Source organism: Jaculus jaculus, chromosome 1 (genome assembly GCF_020740685.1).
Source record: "Jaculus jaculus isolate mJacJac1 chromosome 1, mJacJac1.mat.Y.cur, whole genome shotgun sequence".
NCBI classification, from domain to species: domain Eukaryota; kingdom Metazoa; phylum Chordata; class Mammalia; order Rodentia; family Dipodidae; genus Jaculus; species Jaculus jaculus.
This window is the reverse complement of record NC_059102.1, coordinates 313020440-313027297: the sequence shown is the minus strand read 5'-3', so window position 1 is coordinate 313027297 and position 6858 is coordinate 313020440.

The window sequence follows — 6858 nt, the reverse complement described above, 5'->3', positions numbered from 1 at the left end:
ATAAGACAAGACAGTAATAGAGTGGCCTTCAATAAAGATGAAGCAAGAGCTGGAGAGCTGGCTCAGTAGTTAAAGCTACTTGATTGCAAACATTGATGGTCCAGGTGTGAATCACAAATTGCTAGTACCCATGTAAATCCAGATGCACAAAGTGGTGCATGAATCTGCAGATTGTTTATAGTGAAAGGAGGCACTGGCATGCCTATATTCACCCCTACTTTTTCTTTCTCTCTCTCTGTCCAGATAAATAAATATCAAAGCATATCTTTTAAAAAGTGAAGCAAGAACAGAGTGATTCAAGTCATTCCTGAGTGTTTATGAGACAAAGATTCTTTGATTAGGTGTAGAGGTTCATGATCCTGATCCAGTTTGAGACTCTAAGGTAGGAACATTTTAGTTACTATGTATTTTTTTTTAGAGCTTGTGTATGTGTATGTGATGCATGCAGATGTATGCAGATGTGTGCACCTATGTGTATATGTGCAAAGGCTAGAGGAGGATGTCTTCTATTGCTCTTCTGCCTTATTTCCATAAGACAGGACCTCTCACCAAACCTGAAGGTTGCTATTGTTTTGGCTAGACTCCATTCCTCTCAATGCTTGTGTTATAAGCAAGTGTGGTTATGCCTGGATTGTTTTATGGATACAGAAGATCCGAACTCCAGTCCTCATGCTTACAGCAAATACTCTTACCCATTGAGCCATCTCCCTAGTCCTGATATTTTGGTTGTAACTGTTAATGTCACCTCTTTTGTGTGCACTTTAGGGTTATGGGGCCTGACAATATGTTACTTAAGATAGGCAACATATTAATTTTGTTTTTTCATCATAGCAACATCATGAAATTACTGTCATTATTAACCACATTCAATATATGGAGAAAAGAAAATTGAAGATTTTTAAATGCCTGGAATCACAGTTGTTGCTAATGGAACTGAGAAAATAGCCTTACAGTTTTCTGGTCTACCTTTGGCCTCTATTTCCGTTTTGCTTTTGAAGTATAAGGGTTTTTGTTTTTGGTTTTCAAGGTAGGGTTTCACTCTAGCTCAGTCTGACCTGGAATTCACTATGTATTCTCAGGGTGGCCTCGAACTCATGGCATTTCTCCTCCCTCTGTCTCCCTAGTGCTGGGATTAAAGGCGGCACCATCATGGCCAGCCAAGTATAAGTTTTAAGATAAAAAGTGTGTGTGTGTGTGTGTGTGTGTGTGTGTGTGTGTGTTTGTGTGTGTGTGTGTGTGTGTGTGTCTGTCTGTCTGAAAGTGACATCACTATCATTTTTCTTTGGATATGTTTTTTCCTTAATTAATTGAAATAATAAAATATTTATATTACATAAAACCTATCAGCTTGGACTGAAAAGGGGGTGGACATAAAGTTAAACCTATCATTGAAATCGGAGATCTATATTGTTATTTTATACGGAGTAACTATTTACTGGTATGCAACTACCTATATATAAATATAAATTAATATAAAAAGTATGTACTAGGATTTATTGACTCCTAATCACTCAAACATATCTGTTATTGGCTTTCCCCTTTCAATGTTGGAGTGATAAAACCCCAGATTTAATGCATGTTAGGCAAACACTCTACCATTGACATTCCCAACCCAAATACTTTCATTCATAATAACTATTCTTGAATAAAGAATTCACAAGACCTTGAACCCCTATAGTTGCTTTGCTGAAGCTTCAGAAAGTGAGCACCTGCTGGAAGGAAATATTCTTGGGGAAAGTAAATATAACTACTGGCAAACTTTTATGGAAAAATAAAAAACAGTTTTAATCATTAATGAAGCTCATGCATCTGTTATTTGGATAGTTCTCCTCCAAAGACAACAGAAAAATTCAAAAGGCCTCTGGGGAATTTAGCATTTAAAATTCCCACAAACTCATCTTTCCAAAAGCAGAGTTAATTAAGTCAGAGAATGAGAAAGAAGAATCACTGGGCAACTCTATCTTTATCTAAATACTCAAAGCCAGCCTTGTCCAGACAAATTGATCTCTTCCAGACTGCAGGGATTTTAAAAGCTTTAAAAATATGTCATTTGGCATGAAAAGATGGCTTAGAGGTTAAGCCATTTGCCTGCAAAGCCTAAGGACTCAGGTTCAATTCCCCAGATGTAAGTCAGATACAAAGTGGTGCATGTGTCTCGAGTTCATTTACAGTGGCTAGAAGCCCTGGCATGTCCATTTTTCTCTATCTGCCTCTCTCTCTCAAATAAATAAATAAATAAAAATATGTCATTTATTGCAGTGTAACTTAAATAGCATAAATTTTAACCACTGGAAATATTCAACTCAATAGTCTTTGGTAAATATATGGTCTTGTGAGTATAATAAGTTTCATAACTGCCCAAATTTTCTTGGAAGCTCATTTGCAAATACTGTCACCTCTTACTACTGCCAAGGCCTGTTATCACAAACTCCAGTCAACCACTGTTTACTTCCTCTGTGGAGTTGCTTTTTCTGGCCACACCATGATAAGGGAACCACAGAAGATGCAGTCATCCAATCTTCAGTATTTCATATATGGTGCTCATTGCAGTCAGTTTTGCATTGCTGGTAGAAATTGCCCAATAAAGAACAGCTGTTGGGAAAAATTAGGTTTATTTTGGCTTGTAGGCTCAAAGGGGAAGCTCCATGATGGCAGGGAAAATGACGGCATGAGCAGAGGGTGGGCATCATACCCTGGCCAACATAAGGTGGACAAAAGCAACAGGAGAGTGTGCCAAGCACTGGCAAGGGAAAGCTGGCTATAACACCTACAAGCTTGCCCCCAACAATACACCGCCTCCAGGAAGCTTTAATTTCCAGTTGCCATCAGCTGGGGAACCTAGCATCCAGAACACCTAAATTTATGGGGAACCCCTGAATCAAACCAACATAGTACATCTAAGGTTAATCCATTTTTAACAGACTGAATGTTCTCACCTCCAAGCTCATATACTGAAACCCTAACTCTTTGTGAGTTGGTATTGGGAGACAGGACTTTGTGGAAATAATTAACCTTAGAAGAAATTTTGAGGGTAGAATTCCCATGACAGAATTAACATGCTTCTATGAGAATGAGACTAGAATAACCTTTTTATGCCATGTTAGGATTTGAGAAGCAGGTTGAATGTAAACCATGAAAAAAGTCTTCATCAGACCCCAAATCTGCTGCACCCTGATTGTAGGCTATCCAGCCTCCACAAGTATGAAAAGTAAATATTTATGGTTTTAATCTACCCTGTCTATGGTATCTTGTTAGAATGGTTTGTGTTGATATTCATGTTGTCACATGTATCACTTCTTTCCTTTGTACTGCAGAATAGTATTCCATTGTATGGGGATACCTCCGTAATTATCAGGTTATAGACATTTGTATTGTTTCTAGTTGTTGAAGTGTTGTTTTGCTCCTTTGGTGGTATATCTGTGGGAATCTACACATTTCCTTATGCATGGCTTGTGATGCAGCCTGTCAATTCTGATGTGTTGGTTTTTATTTCTGTTCCTTTAAGATATGGTGCACCATTCCCTTACAGTTTTTTCTTCTTTAAGCTAAGGGTTACAAGCATGCTATTTAATTTTCAGATAGTTGGAATTTTTCCCGATTTTTTTCTATTGTGGACTTCTAATTTAATTTTGTTTGGCTTAAGAACACACTTTATATCATTTTAAAAATCAATGTGTTGGTACTTATTTTGAAGCCCTACACATCATCTATCTGGGGAAAATTCCAAATAACCTTTAAGAGAATGTATGTCCTCAAGTCCAGATAACTGTTCCATAGACGTTAGATAAAACTGGTTGGCTTATAAGATTGATCGTATTTCTTTACCCTGATTTGCTACCCAGTTTGTCATTAATTTATATAATTTTCAGATAGCACTGTTATTATTGTCTAATTCTCCTTTCAGTTTCTTGTTTTGTGTATTTTGAAACAATACTTAAAGGTGCAAACATGTTGAAAATTGTTCTGTTTTCCTGCGTCATTGGACCATTTGTCATGGGTAAAGACTGAGGAGGTTTCATAGCTACAGAACACAGAATGAGACCACTAGGCAATGTTTCCAGGTTCTCGCCACCATCAGAGAACATACTGAGACATGAAACAGAGTAATGAATGGGGCCAGGGGTGGGGAGTAATTACTGAGCAAAGCAAAACTACACACTCAGGAGGTGAGTGCAGGCTCCTTAGGAGAGAGTCCCCTGGCCCGGGGTTTTGGGTTATCATCCTGTGGGTAAGCTTTAGTGAAAGGTGGATGATTTTGAAGGGGCAGGAAGAACTCCAGGAAGGGGTTCACAATAGAATCCAGTGCCCTTCTAGTCTTTTACAGGCTTTCGAGATATGTCATGGTGCCTGATGTATGAAGGGAACAGGCACTTTTGCAAAGCTAATGATGTGGAGATGCCACTGGAATGAAGCAAAAGACAGCTGGTGGTTGTCCTGGTAAGTCAGGCCAGTTGTGGGTTACTTTGGGTGGCCTTGTTTGTTTGGTTTTTTTCTGCATGAACGGTCACATGATATCCTACTGTAACACAGCTCTGTGGTTGCATCAGCAGAAGGTCAGCATGCAGTCTGCCTCTTGTCCCTATGCCTGTCTATCTTACCTCACTTCAGTCTGTGTTCTGTGTTGCAGTAGTTCTTCAACCCCAGAACTTTCAGTGCACCTTTGTATGAATCTCTTTGAAATCTTCTCTTCACCGGACTAACACTGTCACATGATTTTTTTTTCTTATTTAAATGTTACTTTCACTGAATGTAATAGTTACTTTGAAGACTGCTAAATAGAACATGTGGAGATGCTCATATATGGGTACTGGGGAATTGAATCAGGGCAGTTAGGGTTTTTAAGCAAGGGCTTTTAACATTGAGCCATCTCTCCATCCCTTTATTGTTTTTATTGTTTAGTAACTTCAATGTACTGTATTTAGACAGTCTAATTCTATAGAGCATGTGTTTGATGATTCTTTAGTTCTATTTCCTTGCTCTTATATTTAAGCCTGTCTTCCTAGTATTTATCTTTATAGTTTAGTGTTGAGGTAAATACAGGCCAGAGATTATACTTAAACACCTCAAGCCAATAAGTCTACTAGCCTTGTTGATGGACTTAGGTACGGGTTGTTGAAGTATTCAAATAAATAAATAAATGTGTTCTTTCCCATAGTTCCTGACACCAAACTCTTAATGTGCTTAGAATTTCCTTAGTGGGGGCTACAGAGAAGGCTTAGCGGTTAAGGCACTTGCCTGCAAAGCCAAAGGACTTCGGTTTGATTCCCCAGGACCCACATAAGCCAGATGAACAAAGTGGTGCATGCATCTAGAGTTCATTTGCAGTGGCTGGAAGCCCTGGTGTGCCCATTCTCCCTCTCGCTCTACCCCTCTCTTTCTCTATCTATCTCTTTCTCTATTTGTCTCTCTACCTGCTTCTGTTTCTCTCTATATCACTCTCAAATAAATAAATAAGAATAAACAAAATTTAAAAAGAATTTCCATAGTGCAAAGTGTCTTTGCTATTCACAATGAGCCATTGGAAGGATCACACTTGAGTTTATAGTAATGAGGTAATAGGGGACTCCATACAACCTTAGGACAGGGCTGGCTACCAGAAAGGCCATGAGGTGAGCAGGTGGCCAAGAAGGAGACGTGGAGGTTGGAGCTACATTCTAAATAAGCCTCTTTTTTTTGTTTTTTTTTTTTTTTTCTTTTTTGAGGTAGGGTCTCACTCTGGTCCAGACTGACCTGGAATTAACTCTGTCATCTCAGGGTGGCCTTGAACTCATGGCGATCCTCCTACCTCTGCCTCCCGAGTGCTGGGATTAAAGGCATGTGCCACCACGCCCGGCTCTAAATAAGCCTCTTGATCTGGGGAGATGACACAGATTGCTTTCTGTGTATGTATGAGGTCCTGAGTTCAGGATTCCAGAACCTAATAAAGCTAGATACAGCAGTGTGCATGTATAATCCTACCTACTCCTATGGAGAGATAGAAGCCAGAAGCAGGAGAATCCCCAGGTGCTCTGAGGCCAGCTAGCCTCGTCTATGTAGTGGCAAACATCAAGAGACCCAGCATCAAACAGGGTATAAGATGAGGACCAATACCTGTGATTGTCCGCTGACTCCACAAGCACCGTGTGCATGCACCTGCACTCACACATACAAGCATAAACATACACATGAAGATTCAAAAGAAAATAACCTCCTGAACATTGCAATTTGGAAAGTTTCTAGGCTGATGAATGCATGCATATGTAAGGAAGGTGACATGATCCCACTCCATAGTAACAGAGGTTCCTGTTCTTAGGTTCCTTCATAATGGGCTGCATAGGTAAATCAAATTCTATGGACAATTCTAATAAATTATTAAGCATGTGAATATAGTCATAGAGATTCCTAATCAGGGAGGTGTTGGATCTGAAGCATCAGTGGCCTGGAACCAGAGTCTAGAACCTGAAGTGGAGGCAGTTTTATGGGACTGAGCCTCTTCACTTGTAGGATCTTATGCTCTGCCTTCCAGTAGTTTCAGAATCCAGCTGAGTTGTTGGTCATTCATCTGCCAGAGGACTGATTCATGTTACAAGACACTGCAGTGCTGGTAAAGGCATTCAGCACTCAGGTAGTTTGCAAGGCTTGCCTAGCTTTCACTGACTACCAAATCTTCACACGTCTACCCTGTGTGTGTGACAAGTTCTGTCAGCCAAGGATATGCGGTCAGTTTAGACCCATTCCAGTCTCTGCTCCTATGGTCTCCTTTATTCACCTTGGATGTGAGTGATCTTGTCAGTGTCTCTGAATCTAGCTCATGTTCCAGATTTCACTGCAAAATCTCTGGCTAGATTTCCTTTCCCTCTTTCATTGTTTCATTCACAG